Raw genomic sequence first — 21,987 nt, 5'->3', positions numbered from 1 at the left:
TGGAGGGCAGTGTCACTGGCCCTCATATGTGGGATCCGAACCGGGGCCCTCTGGCATCCCAAGCGAGTTCTTAACCATCGCGCCACTCGGCCGGCCCCAAGAATGCTAAGTTTTAATAAGTAGTATTTTTGTAGCAGGGAATTATGTGAGACATGATGGTATTTAATGAAATCTGGGATAAGACATGATGGGATAGTTCACAGTGAGTAAATGCTTAGAAAATGGCTTTCCTTTAGCTCTATATCGATAACAGAGATAACAGAGACCTATTAAAAAGGTCAAGAAGTTCAGCTCTCTAAATGACTACCTCTTTCCTTTGTGCCACGTGTTTCAAAAAGAATCATGTTTAATGCCAAGGTTTGTCCAGAATGTAATGTTTCATTTTTAAAGCAACTTATATGTAAACAGTTTAACTTCTTACTAGATGTCAGGATCATACAGAACCTTTCTAGTCTAATATTGTACACTATTGTTCTGTGTTAAAAGAATTTAGCTTACTTTACATAATTACCTGAGTAAAGTGTGATCCATGCAAGAAACATTACGGGAACTGACTTCCAAATACTATACATGATATTTTGCCACTGTTTTGGATTATATGTGATAATATCACACTTCATTAACAAGACAATCAAGAGTTGGCAGTATTGATTGGTATTAAAGCCAAGAGAGTGAAAGAGAGGTAGCTCAAATTTTCATGAGTAAAAATGGATTTATGACAAGCCTTCGGGCATAGGAGTAAATGCGAAATTCATTTCAAAGCAAACACATTAGTAAATGGTTTGAGTGACTGAAAGCCTGTGAAATGACACCTGCATAATTGATTTCAATGTTTCATTTGAATAATAAAGTCACTGACCTTGGTAATCAATGATTTATCTCTAAATTTTCACAAATAGCAGGGAAGAATATTTGTGAAATAAAACATCACACGCTACAGCAAGTTTGGGATCAAGATTATCAGTTAGTTTTTATTTCCATCCCCTGATGATTAGTGATGTTGAGCATTTTTTCATATGTCTATTGGCCATCTGTATGTCTTCTTTGGAGAAATGTCTATTAGGTCCTCTGACCAATTTTTTAATTGGATTGTTTGTTTTTTGTTGTTGTTGAGTTGTGAGAGTTCCTCATATATTTTGTACATTAGTCCCTTATCAGAGGCATTGTTTACAAAAATCTTCTCCCATTTGGTTGATTGCCTGTTTGTTTTGTTGAGGTTTGTTTGGTTTCTTGTGCTGTGCAGAAGCTTTTTATTTTGATATAGTTCCATTCACTTATTTTAACTTTTACTTCCCTTACTTTTGAAGTCAAATTCATAAAATTCTCTTTGAACCCAAGGTCCATATATTTAGTACCTATGTTTTTTTCTATACAGTTTATTATTTCAGGTCTTATGTTTAGGTCCTTGACCCATTTTGACTTAATTTTTGTACACGGTGAAGATAGCAGTCTAGTTTCATTCTTTTACATGTGGCTTTCCAATTCTCCCACTTATTGAAGAGGCTGTCTTTTTCCCATTGTATGTGTTTTTGACTTCTTGGTTGAAGATTACCTATCCATATTTATTTGTGTTTATTTCCAGGTTTTCAATTCTATTCCATTGATCTGTGTGTCGGTTTTTCTGCCAATAACATACTTGCGACAACATGAATGGATCTTGAGGTTATATGCTAAACAAAATAAGTCAGACAGAAAAAATTGAGAATGATATGATTTCACTGATATGTGGGATATAAAACTGAAAACAACAAAGGAACAAGATAAACAAATAAAGAAACAAAAACTCATAAACACAGACAATAGTTCAGTGGTTACCAGAGGAAGGTTGTAGAATAGGGTAAAGGGGATCAAATATATGGTATGAAAGGAGAACTGACTCTGGGTGGTAAACACACAATGTTATATAGAGATGATGTATTACAGAATTGTACACCCAAAACCTATGTAACTTTACTAACAAGTGTCACCCCAATAAACTTTAATTTGAAAAAAAAAAGATTATCAGTTGGAATTTACTGATTTCAGATTCAGACAGAATTTGTTACTGTATTTGCCGGCGTATAAGACGACTCGGCGTATAAGACGACCCCCTAACATTTCCACTCAAAATACAGAGTTTGTTATATGGTCAGCTGTGTGCGAATTTGCAAGTGTGGTAAAATCGCATAACAGCAAAATCGCATAACAGCCGAACATACACCCAACAGCGCTGCTGATGCCTGAACGGTATGTGGAATGAAGTGGGCGGGCATCGGGAGGCCACTATGGCACGGGGCAAGCACTATGGGCAGTCTATCTGAAGTGTACCTGGCGTATAAGACGAACCCCCCACTTGGAGGCATATTTTTCAGGGCCAAAAAATCGTCTTATACGCCGGCAAATACGGTAATATAATTTTGCAACAAAACCCATTTCTTTATTACTATAAAAGGAGTTAATATAATAAAAATGATAAAGAAACTGTTTATTCTAATTTAAAGGACCAGGCCTGATATATTCCATTCTATTTTACAGCAGTTATTGATATCTCTGAAAAATACTGTTGGGAACTAAATATATCATACTCTGAAATTATGAAAAATATAACAAAACCCAGTATTTCTAAAATCAATTTAGAAGATGATTTAGATTAAATTTTCAAAGCAGACCCAATCAATTTTAGACAATAGCATTTAATCTGTCAAAGGCTTAGGGATACAAAAGCTTGTGGTGGATGAGTTACATGTGATAAAGTTTCATTTGAAAGAAAGAGGAATTCTCAAATTCCCATCTTTGTATTCATTGATCATGTACTCTGGAAATGAATCTAGGGATTCCTATAATCCCAGTTCCATGGATAGTTATTGACTTTTAGATAGTAAATGAACACTAATTAGATAAGATTGTTCCTTATGGTAAAATAATAGCTTCAGGGAAAACAAGAACACTTGAATTGATTCATTGAGAACCAGAAGGGGATATTATGCTTTGCTTTATTTTGTACTGATGCTTCACAAATCCCTGAGAGAGGAACTAATAAAGGTGCATATGCATTTTCTTGGTTTCTCATGTATTATTAGTTATCTGATCAGTGTATTTTACTTATACTTCCTTTATAATAGTTTCTTTTAGAGTTTATCTGTTTAGGCATTGCTTGCTCAGTTACATCAGACACTATCTAAATGAAAGAATGAATTAATTAAATGAGTCTTCATAAGTTTGCATTATGTATTATATTATTGAAAACAAGGAAACTACAAAACGTAAAATATCTCACAGAGTGAATTGGTAGAGCACAATTAGACTCTCATTTCCTTGATTTCCAAAGTATTATGTCATTCCCTAAACTACATAGGGCCTTTTCTACTCTATAGAGGTTTACCAAAACACACAAAAAGGAATCATCTTAGCCTATGCAGCAGTATGATTGGAGTTTATGCCTATGCCTTGGTGGCAAACTTCAACTTTAAAAAAATAAATAAATACAATTGTGTAAAGCAAAAATATAGATAACTTAAAAATATAGATAACTTAAATATAGATAACTTAAATTTACCAAACTGCACTATAACAATAAGAGATAATTTGGACTTTTATTTCTTTAAAAATGATTTTTAAAAGAAATCCATTATGCAAATACATTAACCTTAATTTTATACTCTTTATTTAAAAAATAATATATGATTTTCTTGAAAATTTAATAACCATCATATCTAATTCTGTTGTGTGTTTCTTTCCACTATCTCTCTCCTGACACTAAAGGAAACTTTTGCCAATTACTACTGACACATTTGGCTAATTTTGACAGCATTATTACCAATATTGAAAGTATTGGGTTGTCGGAAAACTCATGACGCATGTTTGCAACAGATGGCACAAGTGCATTTTTGGAAGTACTAGAGTCATTCGCATCTATGTTATTGCTATGTCATTTGACAGCTGACAATTCTAGCTTCATACTAAAAAAAATTGAGCAATTTGGTTGAGTTTTGGAGATTTTACAACAATTTGAAGATGGAAGACCAAACTGTGCATTTTTGCCATATTTTACCCTTTTACTTCCATAAAGGGAAGAACATGCATCAAACTTGTGAAAAGTTGCATAAATTTTACAGTGACAATGCTCTACAAGAATGACAGTGCCAACGATGGTTCACAAAATTCCATGCTGGTGATTTTGATCTCAACGATGTTCCTTGGTCAGAGAGGCCCACCGAAGTTGATCACGACAAAATAAAGGCATTGATCTAGTCAAACCCACGTTACATGACATGATAGATTGCAGAAACATTGAGCATCCATCATTCAAGTGTTCACAGTCACCTGAAAAAGCTGGGATATGTAAGCAAGCTGGATATTTGGGTTCCGCATGAACTCAAAGAACTTCATTTGACGGCACATATAAACATCTGCAATATACTCATTAAACGTGAGGAAAATGATCCTTTTTTGAAGCGACTGATAACTGGTGATGAGAAGTAGATTATTTATAACAATGTGGTGTGCAAACGGTCTTGGTACCGACTTGATGATTCGCCTCAAACGACATCAAAAGCAGACATTCAACAGAGGAAGGTTATGCTCTCAGTGTGGTGGGATTTTTAAAGGTGTCGTGTTTTTCAAGCGCCTACCAAGTACCCAAGCAATCAATTTGAATGTGCACTGTCAGCAATTGGACAGTTTGAATGAATCCATCATCCAGAAACGTCCAGAGCTTGTTAATTGTAAAGGAGTTGTGTGCCATCGCGATAACATGAGACCACACACAAGTTTGATCACCCGTCAAAAATTATTGGAGCTTGGATGGAATGTGTTGCCACACCCACCATACTCGCCTGATCTTGCACCATCAGACGTCCATTTGTTTTGCTCTTTTCAAAACTCCTTGCATGGTATAACGTTCAATTCAGATGAGACTGTAAATCAGCAATTTGTTCAGTTTTTCACAAATAAAGACAGGTCCTTATATGAACGAGGAATTATGAAGCTCACTGAAAGATGGCAAAAGGTTATCAAACAAAACAGGCAACATATCACTGATTGATCTTTGTTCTTTATATAAATAAATGACCTTTGAAAAAAATAGACAAAATACGTCATGACTTTTCTGATAACCTAATAAATTGATTTGGCATTTGTATTAAGCTTTGCACATTGTTCTTATGCTGTCATACTCTAGCTCAGTTCTGTATTTTTATAATTTTTGTAGCACTCAAAAAGAAACAAAATCAAGCATGCTAGACAAAAGAAGAAGCCCAAGGTTAATACTATCATGTTATCATCTCTCTCTCTCTCTCTCTCTCTCTCTCTCTCTCTCTCTCTCTCTCGTTTCCCCCTCCCTCATTTTGCCACCTTTTTCTACTTAAACTGCATTGATTGTTTTTAAAAACATGCTTTTTCCAATTGGCATCACATGGGGTTGTGCTTAGAGGGAGCTCTAGCTCGTAACATTTCAACATACTTGCTCCAAAGAAAAGAGGGAAATTCTTTCTCCCAGTATTCATATATTACAACAAAAAGAAAAGCTCTAATTGGCCCAAGTTGGGGTTTATGTCAATTCTTAGGCCAATATCTGTGTCCATGGCTCATATCATTGTCCAGGATTGGTTCACAAGCTTATCACTGTGGTTATGTAACTTCAGTGTAACAAGAATCACACTGGTAGTAGACAGATTACTCCTGATGAGAAGTGGTGCTGGTGCATGTAGGAAAGAGAAGAGCTACCAAGAAAATGAAGCAACTAAAAGCCATTATGTCGCCAAGTATTGTTATTATTTTTCTCTATTAGAAGTTCTGAATACTTGCAGTTGTGTAAACATGGCTATTACTACAAATTTAGGAAAATAAATATAAGTAGTAGAGCACTATATTATTATCAGTAATGTACATCTAAATATCACTTCATAGTTTTCAGTGATTTAACTGGTCTTGTGTATTTAGGAATCCAGGAGAGTACTAAATACATACTGCATTCAAAATTCCTGTCCACAAATAAAAAGTAAGTCAAAAGTAACTCCTTAGAGGCTGGCCGAGTGGCTCAGTTGGTTAAGAGCTCGCTCAAGAGTTTGAGCTCTGAGCAACAGCAGTTCAAGTCCCGGCCCGAGCTGAGCAGCCACTTCCTCCCAGAAAAGAGTAGATGTGAAGACAGCTGAGGCTGTAGCTTTATTTGAGATAAGGCAGCAAAAAAAAAAAAAAAAGTAACTCCTTAGTATTTATGTCATCTTGCACAAATTACTTAAACCCACAGAGCCTCATTCATAGCAACGGTTCCAAATTCATAGATTTGCCATTAAGGTTGCATGGTCAAATATATGCAAAGTACTTGGAAAAGTACCTAGTAGGCACTTAATTAAGCTTAACTATTATCATTATCACCATAATTATGTTTAGGTTGATATGACTTAGTCATATGGTCTTTTTATCATTGTCACACTGGATTGGAAACCAGAAATCAGTACATTATCTAAAGGCTACCATAGACAGATTAGGGAAATGCTATCCTTATTTTACTAAGGTGTCTAGCAAAGTAAATCTTCCCAAATATATGGTGACTCTAGTCAGTTCCAGTGTCCCAAGAGGTTAGGAGTGTAAAATTCACATAGGGAATGCAGCAAAGGCAGAGAGAATAAGCAGACCCAGACAGAAGCTGAAGCAGAGCAGAGGAGTCAGGAGAGTAGAAATAAATAAATAAATAAAATAAAATAAATAATAATAATAATATATACTTCAGAGGATAAAACAAGAGATGAGAGTAAGCAAGGATATTGTTAGGCCATCAGATCTATTAGTTAATCCTGAATATGAATAAATTATATTTCATTTATCTCCCAGGCCACAATAATTTTAGATAGTTACAATTAGCTTTTATCCCCTGAACAGAAGAAATTTCTGTTTACAAATACACTAAAAAGCCAAAATTAACATATATTATTTCATCTGTTCTTATAGTGACCAAGATGTAGGCTAATACAGGGGACTGAATAGTGCAGTCACATATCCATTCCTGTGATAGGTACAGTCTTGGTTACTCCTTGAAAGTCCAAAGTTTTCTCTCACGTCAGAAAAGCCAGGTCATTACACTTTAGCATTTTCTACATCAATGAGTTATATATACAGTTATGCCCATATTCTTGAGAAACTACAAACTATGTTTGCATTGCTTTTAAATATACAGGTTCAAACCATTTCATTTCAAATTGCTTTGGTGACTGAACTCTGAGACTGCATTCTCCTTAGAAGAGGGTAAAGAGGTATACTGGAACAGATATCTTCTAGCCTAGAGATGGAACAGGATAGACATGGCCTAGAGATTCTGGGAGTGCTATGAAAAGACAGAACCTCCCCAAGGACACCCTGCTCAGGGTCCACCTACAGGAGTCACCCCGAAACCGATGTGGTTTATGATGAAACAGAGAGAACAATATTTGGTCTATATATACATCTAAACCTGAGGTATGCTGAAAAGACAACCATACTGAAAAATACAAGCCTGACTATATTACTAATTATCTCTATATCTCTGAGAAAGTAATTTAATCTCCCTGGTCCTTAATTTCCTAATCTCTAATGAGACGTGGTTATAAAAGATCGTCTATAGTAAACTCTCCAAATCTTCAAATCTATAAATTAGCTTGTCAAGCTCATGACATATCTAAAGAATGCTTAATATGTTATTACAGTGAACATAATTTTATGTCAGGGATTTGTTTAACTCAAACAAGCAATCATGCTATGAATTTGCTGACTTTAAAAACTGATATATGCACTCAGCTGAGACATTGAGAGTTGAGATGCGCATTCAATCATTGTTTGAAATGGGCACGGTTTTGTCAATATTGACTATTAATACTTTATGCAACTATATAACTATTCACATTTCATTAATTTTTCAAAACAATTGGCGAATTTGAAGACAAGATAATTCTCCAATTGTTTTGTAACTAGAGAAACAAAGACCTTTTTTCTCTGAATCAGGTTTTAGGTTTCTGTCTGCTTGTTTGCTTTTTCCCACTGAATATTTAACTGGAAAAATATTTCTAGGTGAAATGAATAATCTGGAGTTGATCTTATATGATTTGGATTGCTATGGCCTTTTAAGCCATGTGTAATATGATTTTCTAATGGCAATAAAATGACTTGGCTTTAAACCCTAAATCTACTTTCAGTATTATTTTCCACATGATTGAAGGCTCACTTTCTTACTAATCACATTTACTGACTAAGCCAAAAAATAGCAGGGAAGTGATGTTTAAACTGAGACAAAAAGCAAAGGATGAGTTAGCACAGCAGAGTGAGGGAAGTGCAGCCCTTTCAGCAACTTGTCCCTTCCTTTCTTGGCCTTTATAAACCCTCTTTATTTCTTGATATCTCCCTAGGTGGTAAATTTTGAGGTAATCTTCTCCTCCCTTCTTAGTCCTCCTTTAGAACCATGATTATACAACTGTAGCAACTACAAAACCATATTTTCTAGTTATCATATTTGTGATTCTCCACAATAGATCATAAATTCCTTGAAGACAAGAATGGATCTCAGTCCCCTTTGTATATCCCAATACACTTCTTTAAAATAAGAACACAATGAATATTTGTTGAATTATATAAACCTGGAAATCCCAGGGTTTCATTTTCTCTGTCAATTTTCAACTCTTTCTCAGCATATCTGACTCAGTTTAGAATTGAAGATACAAATAGGACCACTTATTTGTCCAAGTAGTTGCCCCATTTTGCATTCCCACTAGCAATGCATGAGTGGTCCAGCTGGTCTACATCTTTGCCAGCACTTACTATTATCTTGTTACTTTTAGTCATTTCTAGGAGGTGAGTAGTGGTATCTTACTGAGGTTTTCATTTGCATTTCTAATAACTGATATTGAGCATAAAGTCCATAATGTCATTTTATGAACTTTTTAATATCTACAGGATCTTAGATCATGTTAGATTGTTTATAAAATTAGCCATAATTCACATCCCTGCATGCCTCCCACTTTTTTGCAATTTAATTTGAATATCCTTCCACCAGTGGATGCAGGTTATTTCTTTACCCCTTAAATCTGGGCTTAACATGTGACTTATTTGGGGGAATTTGCCATTTGGAAATGGGGTACAAAATAAGATTGAAAAGCCATAATCAAGTGGAAAAGTAATCTCCATTTTGAAAAATCCAATGGTTATTTTTTTATTTATCTATCAGCAACATTTGACATAATTCTTCACTCTTGTTTAAAACATTCCCTCACTTTATATAATTGACTTTTTAAACACCACACTTGTTTAATTTTCTTGATCTTTTCCTGGCACTTCTTTCTCTATATCCTATCCAAAAAAACCTGTTAAATTTGGAGTGCACAGGGAAAATGTCCTTGGATTTCTTCTCTCTTCTATTGACATTCAACCTCTTGGTGATCTTATTCAGTCTCATGGGTAGAAATACCCAAGGTGTGCTGATGAATACTAAATATATATCTCCATCTCACACCTCTATGTTTGAGCTCTAAGTACCTATTTATTGCCTAAGTACCTAACAACTCCATTTAAATGCCTCCTGATTTTCTTTAAATTAACATATGCAAACTGAGTCCCTAATCATTTATGCCAAACAGAAACCTTCCCCTGTTGAAGACTTACAGATCTAAGTTACTATTGTCAAAATATCCTTGGAGTCACCTTTGATCCCTGTCTTCCTCATGAATCATATATCTAATCTCCCAGCAAATTCTGTTAGTTCTAACTTTTAGAAAGTATGTAGAATTCAAAAACCTCTCAATAACTTTATCACCCACAAAGGTGATCCAATCATTATCATTCTTACCTGTATTATTATGATAATCATCTAACTCATCTCCTGTTCTTGTCTTTATCAGTGCCTTTTTAACATAGCAGCAAAATAATCCTTTTAAATCATGGGTTATATTACAGGATTTCTCTTTTCTGGTCACTTTATAAGAGAAATATATAGTGATCTCCATGCCATTCCCCCAACATATTGCAATACCATTATCTTTGGACTGGCTTTACTTCTACCACATATCTTCATTGCTCAGTCATTCATGTTACTCATTTTTATTCCATCATAGCTTTATCAATGAGTTCTCCCTAAATAACCTATTTAAAAATGAACTCTCTTCTTCATATACTCACTCCTCACTTTCCTGCTTCATTTTAATTCTACAGCACTTATTCCCTAACACTGTACATGTATACAGTGTTACACACACACACACACACACACACACACACACACACACACACACACACATTCACTTTGTATTCACTCTCTAAAACATGTTCTCCATTATAGTAGGATATGTGTGATCAGCCATTTACTTATTGCTCTATCCCACTATCCCAAGTGCCTGGAAAAATGGTAGGTCCTCAATAAACATGTCTTGAATAACTGAATGCATTATTGTATCTAAGTTACACTATCACAGCTGCTATTGTTAATAATATAATAAGATCTCAGTTTCTCTTTGGTTTTATTTCCAATGAAGTAGACATTTTAAATGCAGAAACATAAAATGTATCTCTGAATCAGTGAACCATTAAGTCTTTCATATAATGCAGACATGGAACCTATCTCATAAATTTACTGAGGAAATCTATTGCTCTAAAATTGCAGAGGATAAGTGAAGAAAGTCAGAATGTGAACACATTCCATCAAAATGAACACAGGTAAAAAATATTGCATTGCATTTATTGTTAAAAACTAATGCACTTCAGGGCCGGCCGAGTGGCGCGATGGTTAAGAACTGGCTTGGGATGCCAGAGGGCCCCGGTTCAGATCCCACATATGAGGGCCAGTGACACTGCCCTCCACAGCTAAGATGCTGAACAACAGCTCAACCTGGAGCTGGGCTGCCATGAGTCTCCGGCGACAGCGTAGGCTGCAGCCCTGTGGCAGTGGGTTGCCATGGGCTACCGTGTGTAGCCAGCAGCCAGCGTGAGCGGCCAGCAGCCGCAGTGAGCGGCCGTCCAGAAGCCGGTGACTGATCTGCCTTGCCTGGGAAGAGCGCAATGATGGTGCCAACTTGGGCCAGTGAAGCAACGTCCTCCACAACTAGACTGAAGAACAAAAGGACAGCAACTCGTCTGTTCCCCTTCCCCCAATTCCCCAGCACTGTTCCCATCCCCACAATTCCCCATTAAAAAAAAAACCAAAAGAACTAATGCACTTCAGAGTTGAAATATTAGAATTAAATGACTAAACACATCCTCTAAATGCTTGTTTGACCAACTCAACGTGTGTACAACGCTTCCACATATGTACTAAGTTGCTTCCACATATTTTAATAGCCATGTCCAATGATATGGAAGTTGTTATCAAGTGAGATTGTACTAGACTTGTTTATCATTGCCAAGTAGCTAAACTATAATAATGATCAATAAGTAAGAGAGTAATCCAATATAACTTTTAGAATGCTTCTTCAACATATCAATGGGTTAGCCACTGTTCCACATTGACTTGTTAACCATAATGTTTGTTTTACCTAGACCTATTGCATAAAAAAAATAATTCTGGTGAAATTCTTGGTGAGGACCATGGGGAGTGTTAATGGAATCATAGAAAGAGGGAACAAGAAAAGGGCCACTTTACAGAAATGCAAAATATTTTTTCTGTTAGTAATCAGATACATATTCTTAATTTCTTAGTTTACATGTATTTGATTAAAACCACATTAATAGATATATGGTATAAATATTTAGTACTCTCTTTGTTCTAAAATGGAGTTCAGGACACTTACAAGAACTCATGAGGCAGAGTAAAAACAATTGTATAATAAAATTATTGTAAGAAAAAATAAATCAAAAACAAGATTTAAAAATATATATGTTAATACCTGGCATACATGCTAATTACTTAGAGAAAAAAGGAAAAAAAATGCTTGCTGTTAGCCTACTGTGTAGATCATTTATTAAATTTAATTAATTTTTGAAAAACAAACAATTCAGCAGCTAAATATTTATGTCAAATTAAATTATTCACAGAAATGTAATAGGTAAATTGCATAGAAGTGAGATTCTATGGGTTTAAGAGCATCAACCACAGCCCCATCATCATCTTGCCTATGGATTTTACAGAGCTTACTTTTAAAAATCACTCTTCTAAACTATGTAAAATGATAAAGATAAGATGTACATGTATAACTATTGGAAAATGGAAACAGAATGCAAAATATGTTTGGTAAGTGCTTTTCTAGTTGAAAGCAAATTATTGAAAACACAGTAAAAGTCCACAAGTTGGCCAATTAACCAATGTTAAAAAGTTCAGTCTCTGAATTTCCCTATAAGCAAATCCTTAGAGACAAAATATATTCTATTTGGTTAAAAATAAACATATGAAAACAGGATAATAAATATACAAAAACATCCAAAAAATTAATGGAATAAAGCTTTATCAAATACTTTCTATTTCTTAATAAGCTAAAAAAACCCACAGAAGAACACTAAACAATGTATTTTAAACTATTAGAATATGGGTGGTCATATGAAGAAACAGAATTATGGAAAATTTGGTCAACGCAAGTTTCTAAAAATCTTCCCATGTACCATAGCAGTTCTTAAAAAAGAAAGTAAGATAATTTCTGGGACTTCTCACTGATATACTTTAATTTCTAGTCATACTGTAGATATCTTGGGGAAGAGAAAAAAGAACAGCAAAACCTCAGCTGAGGCAAGAGACCTGGTAAAGTTTTTCATTTTTATGTTTCCTGAAGTCGCTGATAAGGAAGTACTGGCCAGGAACGTATTAGCTATGGCTGAAAATTTAATATCGGATACAGAGAAAAGTCTAGATGTATCATAATAAACTCACGTAATATAAATAAATATATTAAGGGACTTACAGGAAAAAAAATATGTAGGTCAAAGACTATAAAAATAATTCCCAAATAGAGCACACAATAAATGAAACTAAAATTAAAAAGTGTTGGGGAGATTTAATAAAAAGAAATTTCACTGAAATAAAAAGAAAAGTGTAGCTTTGTATTGAAAAGTCACACCTCAAAACAGGAAATTTGGATTCAGCATGAGAGATGTAAGGACAAATGGGGGTTGGCCTAAAGCTTATCCAGTTTTATAGCTCTCTTTAAAAAAAAAGATTACAAAATATTGAATTTAAAATTAGGTATGAAAGTAAATATTTAGAATAAGAGGAAACAATAAATTATAATTTTTGACTAATACCACAAAATCTAAAAAAATTGTATTTCAATTAATTAAATCCTGATACATAATCATCATATTTTTCTCCCCTTCATTTACTGGTAGCATTAACTTCTATTGTCTTTCATAGGATAACTATATTGCACTAGTTTGTTCTCAAAAAGGAGATGATCATATTTATTTCCATTGGTATAGGTTACTGTTTAATATTAAGAATATAGAATAATTTATTTCAACTTCTCAAGTTATCAATAATGTCATGTATCGTTTAGGACGTTTGGCAATTTTAAGAAAACATCTATTCGAGTTTGCAGCCCCTTCCCTGAACATTTGGAAGAGTGTTCCACAGTCTAGCTTCTAGCTCCATACTTTTCAAACTGCCATTTTCCTGCCCACATGATTCAGTTGCTGGGTCCCATAGAGAATATATATGTATATTGTACTGTGGCCACTGCATATGTTTCTTAATGTTTTGATGCCTGGCAGTCAGCCCACTGAGAAGTAGGATTATTCCTGGAAACAACGAGGACACCAGGACAACTGTCAATAAATTAACTACACACAAAATTGACTGTGACCACATAAATAGATCAATAAAATCAAAGTAAACCCTACTTTTGCTTAACCCAATTCCCAAAATGTCTCAGGCCACACAAACCTTACTTTATATGGCAAAGGAAAAGTCAGAGTTGAATAACTTTAACTAACTGAAGAGAAAATATCTTATTTTTCCAATTTTTCCCATACATATAGGTAGGGCCTGTGTGAATACACTGCTAGTGAGTGACCATGAAGCGTAAGTTTTATTAGCTTTATGATATGTGTACTTCTGGTGAAGGCACATCCAAATAAACAAAAGGTTTTTGACTCACACAGGCTATCAACAACTTACGTATGTGGCTGGCCTCAGACCTCTCTTAGGCATTATTCAGAACCCCAACGCAATTAAGCCCCATCTATAAGTTCTGGAAGATGAAAACATGACCTACAAATATTACAGTCATGTGCACATCATGACGTTTTGGTAAACAGGAGACCACATATACAATGGTGGTCCCATAAGATTATAATGGAGCTGACAAATTTCCTGTGGCGGCCATCATAATGTCATAAAGTGAGGCATTACTCACATGTTTGCGGTGATGCTGGTATAAACAAGCCTACTGTGCTGCCAGTTGCATAAAAGTATAGCGCATACAATTACAGGGGTAAATTATGCCCTTTAGGTTTGTATAAGCATGCTATAATGTTCACACAATGACAAAATTGCATAAAGACACATTTACCAGAACATATTCTCATCGTTAAGCAGTATATGACTATATAACACACCTGGAAACAGTTGTTATAATGGGAAGGTGTTTCCAAAATTGAATATACTCATAGAGTGTTCCTGTCTAATGTACTTAATAATAAAATTAAGCCTATAAGTAAATTATTTAAATGAAGGGCAAAAAGTGTGATTAAATATCAAGTAATTAAAAAAAAACCCTAAATAGCCAGAGAAATTATGACTACAAATGAAACATAAATACTGCACCCTATGATAAACAAGGAGGAGATAAAAATATGAAATAATTATAATTTAATCTTTCATTCCAGGGAGTCAAAGGATACTACCTATTATTGAAATATGTATTTATAAATAACGTTTGGTGGGCGGAGAAAATGGCAGCTGTGAGGAGGGCTCCCTGAGTTCTCCCCCAGAAATCGCCGCAATTTGAACTGCTGTAACTCATCAAACGAACCTCTACTCATGACACAGAGCAGCTAAGAGACTCACACGCTCATTACAGGAAGGTGGGCAGACCGGGCGAGTGGGGGAAGAGGGAGGCCAGACGCATGGAGGCGCAGCCTGTACCCACAGCTGCTGAGATGCGGGACCACAGGAGACAGATTGGAGAGTGTTCCCGCAGCTCGCTCCCTGCGCCTCGTCGCCTGCATAGAGAGCAGCAAGAGTGCAACGGTTTGCAGTCTGAGGCAGAAGCCTTGGGCCTGACGAGTGCGGGAAGAGAGAGAGGAGACATGCGTGCAGAGGCACGGTCTGCACCCACGGCTGCGGAGCTGCGGGGCCCCAGGAGACAGAGTGGAAAGTGTTGTAGCACCAGGGCAGGCTTATTTCTGTGACCACCCACCCCGTCCTGCTGGGAGTGAAACAGGAGCTCCACGGCACACAGACTCTGAGGCAAAAGCCTCAAACCGGGTGAATGAGGGAAGAGGGAAGCCAGATGCGTGGAGACACAGCCCACACCCATAGCTGTGGAGACGCAAGACCCCAGGACGCAGAGCAGAGAGCATTGCACCGGGCAGAGTGGGCTCAATCCCTGCGCCCCTGTGGTCCCTCCCAGAGTGCAGCAGGAGCTCGGCTGGAGCATCTGAGGGAGAAGCCTCAGCTCACAACAGCAGTGGAACATTTCTTTGGGTTTTTTTGTTTTGCTTTTTGTTTTTTCTCAGACAGAAAGCAAAACACAACTGCATAGATAAGAACCCACCCCTACCCTCCCTCAGAAACCTTGACCTCTGCCTTGTCAGAGCTTTAGGCTGACCCCTGATTGGAGGAGTAGGGTCAGATGACAGAGGTGCTCCTACTCCCAGGGGGTTGAGAAACTCCGTATGAGAAGAGGCTGTGGTGTGAGCCTAGCTACCCCACCCCCAGCTCTCGTGCATGCTTGAGAAGCAGGGCAACTTCAGCTGCTAAGTCATTCACAGCCCCCCCTCCCCCCTCCCCTCCTCCCCCTCCCCGCAGGTGGCTTTTAGCAGCTCTGAAATCTCTCACTCCCAACAGCCTCCAGCGGAAAGAGTGCCCCTACGATGCACATCGAGCCCTCTGGCTGCGCAGCACTTAGCGTGCCTCCGGTAGGTGAGAGCAGAAACAGCATTGACTTTGTAAAAACTACCAATCACACCTCATAACCCCACTCATCTACAATAGACCTGCATTGTCAGGGTCACTCTAGGTGCCAGGTGGCTGGCTCTGCCCCCACAATATGCAGAGGAGGTTTTGTATAGCAGAGGACAACATGGAGAGAGCTTGGTGGACATTAGCAAAGACTGGCACTGGTTGTTTTTCTGCTTTTGGGTTTTTTTGTTTGTTTGTTTGTTTGCTTTTGGCGTGCTTTTTGTTATTGTTGTTTTGGGGTTTTTTTGGTGTTTTAGGGGTTTTCTTGGTTGTTTTTGTTTTTTTCTATTCATTATCATTTTTAGTTTTTAATATAGGTGAATATATGTGGATATATGTGTCCATATATATGGGTGTGTAAATATATATATATTTTTTCTCTTTCTTTCCTTCTTTCTTTTCTACCCTCTCTCTCTCCCTTCTTTTCTTCCTTCTTTTCACTGCTCTACTTTTCCTCCTACTTTCCATTTTTCTGCAATTGTTTTTGGGGGGTGCTGCTATTTTGTTTCTCGTATTTATTCTTTTTATTTTATTATATATTTTTTATTTTGTTTTGTTTTCTGTTTGTTTTTTTGTTGTTTTGTTTTTGTTTCTTTGTTTTCTTCTTTTGTACGTTTGATATTTCTGTACATGTTGAGTGTAGGTTGTTGTTGGTTGTTTTTCACATGTGAGAGTATCTGAATTCCTTTGGTGGCTGTTGTGGTTGTGCTTGTTGATCTATTTAGCTCTAAAACCCGCTCTGCAGCAGGGCCCAGCCAAAGAGACACAAAAATCATCACACCCAGAGGCCAACTTTAGATAAAACCAGCGCATTATGGGGTTTGACCTACAAGAGTCATTCCCAAAGGGAAATCGCTACAGGCACAGGAGCCCATAGGGACCAAGCCTCATTGGAGGGGTCAACCCTCACACAGCAGCTCATAAACTGTGGACACAGCTAATCCTCACAGCTAGTCAGCCTGGGAGTCAATCCCACCTACTGACAAGCCAAAAGCAATCAAAGCTCATCTCCAACAAGAGAAGACACACAACACAAGGAACACCTCTGGTACACACGCACAGGAGAATAGGGAGTCTGAACAATTCAAATATGAAGGACATATACCACATAATCCACCCAGAAAAGACTGAGAGACCTAGGGGATCTACCTATTACATTGAAGCAAGCACAAAGAGTAAGCCAGAATGGGGAAACAAAGAAACACATCCCAGATAAAAGAACAGAAGAAACCTCCTGAATCAATGGAACTAGCGGAAATAAAGGTAAACAACCTATGGGAGACAGAGATTAGAACCCTGATTATTAGAATGTTCAAGGAAATTAATGAGGATATAAAGAAAGTTAGAGAAATCATGAAAAACAACCAGTTAAAACTAAAGAATACAATTAATGAATTAAATAACAAACTCGATGGAATTACTAGTAGATTGGATGAAGCAAAGGATCGAATCAGTGACTTAGAAGACAAGATAACAGAGATCATCCATGCAGAATTACACAAAGAAAAAAGAATAAAAAAATTAAAAATAGCTTAAGAGAGATGGGCGACATTAAGCGCTACAACATGCACATCATAGAAATGCCAGAAGGAGAAGAGAGGCAGCAAGGGATTGAGAACATATTTGAAGTAATGTCTGAAAACTTCCCTAGCCTGGCAAAGGAAATCGACATACAAGTTGAGGAAGTGCAGACAATTCCAACCAAGATGATCCCAAACAGGCCCACACCAAGACACATTATAGTGAAAATGGCAAGGGTTAAAGACAAAGATAGAATCCTAAAAGCAGCAGGGGACAGGCAGCAAGTTACTTACAAGGGCACCCCCATAAGAATATCAGCTGACTTTTCTACAGAAACTTGGCAGGCCAGAAGGGAGTGGCAAGAGGTTTTCAAAATGATGAAAACAAAAGGCATACAACCTAGACTGCTTTATCCAGCAAGGTTATCATTTAAAATTGAAGGAGAGATAAAGAGCTTCTCAGAAAGAATAAGCTAAAGGAATTAATTACCACCAAGCCAGCATTGCAGGAAATGTTAAAAGGGCTGCTTTAAGCAGAAGAAAGAAAAAAAAAAAAAACACCTAACTAATGAAGACCAGGAACACAAATAACAAAATGGCAAAAGCTATGCACCTGTCAATAATCACATTAAATATAAATGGATTCAATGCTCCAATCAAAAGACATAGGGTGGCTGAATAGATAAGAAAGCAAGACCCTTGCATATGCTGTATACAAGAGACTCACCTCAGATCAAAAGACACATACATGCTGAAAGTAAAGGGATGGAGTAAAATATTTCATGCAAATGTAATTGAGAAAAAAGCTGGAGTACCAATACTTATATCAAATAAAATGGACTTTAAATTGAAGAACATAATAAAGGACAAAGAAGGCACTTAATAATAATAAAGGGATTGATCCAACAGGAGGACATAACCCTAGTAAACATCTGTGCACCTAACAAAGGAGCTCCTAAATATATAAAACAGATATTGACAGACACAAAGATGGAGATCAACAGTAACACTATCGTAGTAGGGGACTTCAACACCCCGCTGTCACCAATGGACATATCCTCCACACAGAAAATCAATGTGGAAACAATGGCCTTAAATGACACTTTAGACCAGGGGTTTTAACTGATATTTTCAGAGCATTTCACCCCAAAGCAACAGAATATACATTTTTCTCAAGTGCACATGGAACATCTTCCAAAATAGACCACATGTTAGGCCACAAAACAAGTCCCAATAAATTTAAGAAGATTGAAATCATGTCAAGCATCTTCTCTGACCACAAAGCTATGAAATTAGAAATCAATTATAAGAAGAAACCTGGAAAGCACACAAATTAATGGAGGCTGAATAACATTCTACTAAATAGTGAGTGGGCCAAAAATGAGATCAAGGAGGAAATCAAAAGATACCTCGAGACAAATGAAAATACCATGACCCAAAATCTTTGGGATGCAGCAAAAGCAGTCCTAAGACGAAAGTTTATAGCAGTGCAGGCCTACCTAAAGAAGCAAGAAAAATCTCAAATCAACAGGTTATCCTTACACCTCAGGGAACTGGAAAAAGAACAGCAAATGAAGCCCAAAGGGAGTACAAGGAAGGAGATAATAAAGACCAGAGTGGAAATAAATAAAATAGAGACCAGAAAAACAATACAAAAGATCAATGAAACCAAGAGCTGTTTTTTTGAGAAGTTAAAATTGACAGACCTGTAGCTGGACTCAAAAAAAAAAAAAGAGAGAGAGAGAGAGAGAGAGAGGACTCAAATTAGTAAAATCAGGAATGAAAGAGGTGAAGTGACAACACACCAAAGAAATACAAAAATTTTTTAGAAATTACTATGAGCAACTATATGCCAAAAAATTTGAAAATCTAGAAGAAATGGATAATTTTCTAGAAGCATACAACCTTCCATAGCTAACTCAAAAAGAAACAGAAAATCTTAGTAGATTGATTACCACCAAGGAAATTGAATCAGAAATCAACAAGCTCCCAACAAACAAAAACCCTGGACCAGATGGCTTCACAAGTGAATTTTACAAAACATTCAAAAAAGAATTATCACCTACTCTTCTCAAATTATTCCAAAAAACCCAGAAGGAGGGAAGGCTCCCAAACTCTTTCTATGAAACCACGATCACCCTGATTCCAAAACCAGACAATGACAGTATAAGAAAGGAAAACTACAGGCTGATATCCCTGATGAACATAAATGCAAAAATCCTCAACAAAATCTTAGCAAACAGAATTCAGCAATATATTAAGAAGATCATACATCATGATCAAGTGGGTTTCATCCCTAGTACGCAAGGTTGGTTCAACATCCACAAATCAATTAATGTGATACACTACATCAACAAAAAGAAAAAGAAAAAGCATATGATCATATCAATAGATGCAGAAAAAGCATTTGACAAAAATACAGCAGCCATTTATGATAAAAACTCTTAACAAAGTGGGAATAGAAGGATCATATCTCAAAATAATAAAGGCCATATATGATAAACTTACAGCTAACATCATACTCAATGGGGAAAAGCTAACACCATTCCCCTTAAGATCAGGAATAAGACAAGGCTGTCCACTTTCCTCACTTTTATCTAACATAGTTCTGGAAGTTCTAGTCACAGCAATCAGACAAGAAAAAGAAAGAAAAGGCATCCAAATCAGTAAGTAGGAAGTAAAATTGTCATTATATGCAGATGACATGATACTATATAGAGAGAACCCCAAAGACTCCATCAAAAAACCATTGGAACTGACAGACAAATTCAGTAAAGTAGCAGGATACCAAATCTATATTCAGAAATCAGTTGCATTTGAATATGCCAATAATAAACTATCAGAAGGAAAAATTAAGAAAACAATTCCATTTACAATTACTTCAAGAACTATAAAATACTTAGGAATAAATTTAACCAAAGAAGTAAAAGACCTGTACTCAGAAAATTATAAGACACTGAAGATAGGAATAAAAGAAGATACAAGCAAATGGAAACACCTACCATGCTCATGGATAGGAAGAATTAATACAGTTAAAATGTTCATACTGCCTAAAGCAATATATAGATTCAATGCAATTCCTATCAAACTACATAGGGCATTTTTCACAGAAATAGAAAATATAATCCTAAAATTTATATGGAACCAAAAAAGACCCCAAATAGTCATAGCAATCCTGAGAAATAAGAACAAAGTCAGGGGTATCATGCTACCAGACATCAAAACATACTACAAGTCTACAGTAATCAAAACAGTATGGTACTGGCATAAAAACAGGCACATAGATCAATGGAAGAGAATAGACAGCCCAGAATTAAATCCATGCATATATGGACAGTTAGTCTATGACAAGGGAAGCAAGAATTTACATTGGGGCAAAGATAGTCTATTTAATAAATGGTGCTGGGAAAATTGGACTGACACATGAAAAAAATGAAACTGGACCACCTCCTTATGCCATATACAAGAACAAATTCAAAATGGATTAGAAACTTAAATGTAAGACCTGAAACCATAAAACTCCTAGAAGAAAACATAGTGAGTGAATTTGTAGACATTACCCTGAACAATATTTTTGGTGATACATTCCCATGGGCAAGGGAAGTAAAAGAAAAATTCAACATGGGACTACATCAAACTTAAAAGTTTTTTCACAACAAAGGAAATCATCAATAAAACAAAAAGAAAGCCTACTGAATGGGAGAAGATATTTGTCAATGATGTATCTGATAAGGGGTTAATATCCAAAATTTATAAAACACTCATGCAACTCAACACCAAAAAAACAAACAACCCAATTAAAAAATGGGCAGAGGATATGAGGAGACATTTCTCTAAAAAGGACATACAGATGGCCAACAGGCATATGTAGAAATGTTCAACCTCACTAATGATTAGGGAAATGCAAATAAAAACCACAATTAGATACCATCTTACCCCAGTCAGAATGGCTATCATCAATAAATCAACAAACAAGTGCTGGCGAGGTTGTGGGGAAAAGTGAACCATGGTGCACTGTTGGTAGGACTGCAGATTGGTGCAGCCTCTATGGAAATCAGTATGGAGGTATCTCAAAAAACTGGAAATGGAAGTACCTTATGAGCCAGCAATTCCACTCTTAGGCATTTATCCAGAAAACCCAAGGCACTAATTCAAAACAATGTGTGCAACCCTATGTTCATTGCAGCTCTCTTTTCAATAGCCAAGACTTGGAACCAATCAAAATGCCCATTGTTAGATGACTGTTTTAAGAAACTGTGGTACAGGGCTGGCCAAGTGGCACATTGGTTAAGAGCTGGATTGGGATGCCAGCTCTGAACAGTAGGGCCCCAGTTCAGATCCACATGAGGGCCAGTGACGCTGCCCTCTACAGCTAAGATGGTGAACAACAGCTCCACCTGGAGCTGGGCTGCCGTGAGTCGCTGGTGA

General features: G+C 36.5%; 1 pseudogene across 1 annotated transcript in view; it reads left to right on the top strand.

The window, feature by feature from the left end:
• The first annotated feature begins 14,982 nt into the window (after positions 1-14,982).
• Positions 14,983-21,987, top strand: part of LOC109377357 (heterogeneous nuclear ribonucleoprotein A1-like) — a 42,817-nt pseudogene continuing 35,812 nt past the window's right edge. The window contains exons 1-2 of the transcript XR_002122858.1: positions 14,983-15,238; positions 15,926-15,996. The product of XR_002122858.1 is annotated as a heterogeneous nuclear ribonucleoprotein A1-like (transcript). The remainder of the gene's footprint in view (positions 15,239-15,925; positions 15,997-21,987) is intronic.

The sequence above is a fragment of the Hipposideros armiger genome, unplaced genomic scaffold (assembly GCF_001890085.2).
Source record: "Hipposideros armiger isolate ML-2016 unplaced genomic scaffold, ASM189008v1 scaffold_1372, whole genome shotgun sequence".
NCBI classification, from domain to species: Eukaryota; Metazoa; Chordata; class Mammalia; order Chiroptera; family Hipposideridae; genus Hipposideros; species Hipposideros armiger.
This window is presented reverse-complemented; position numbering and strand designations above follow the sequence as displayed.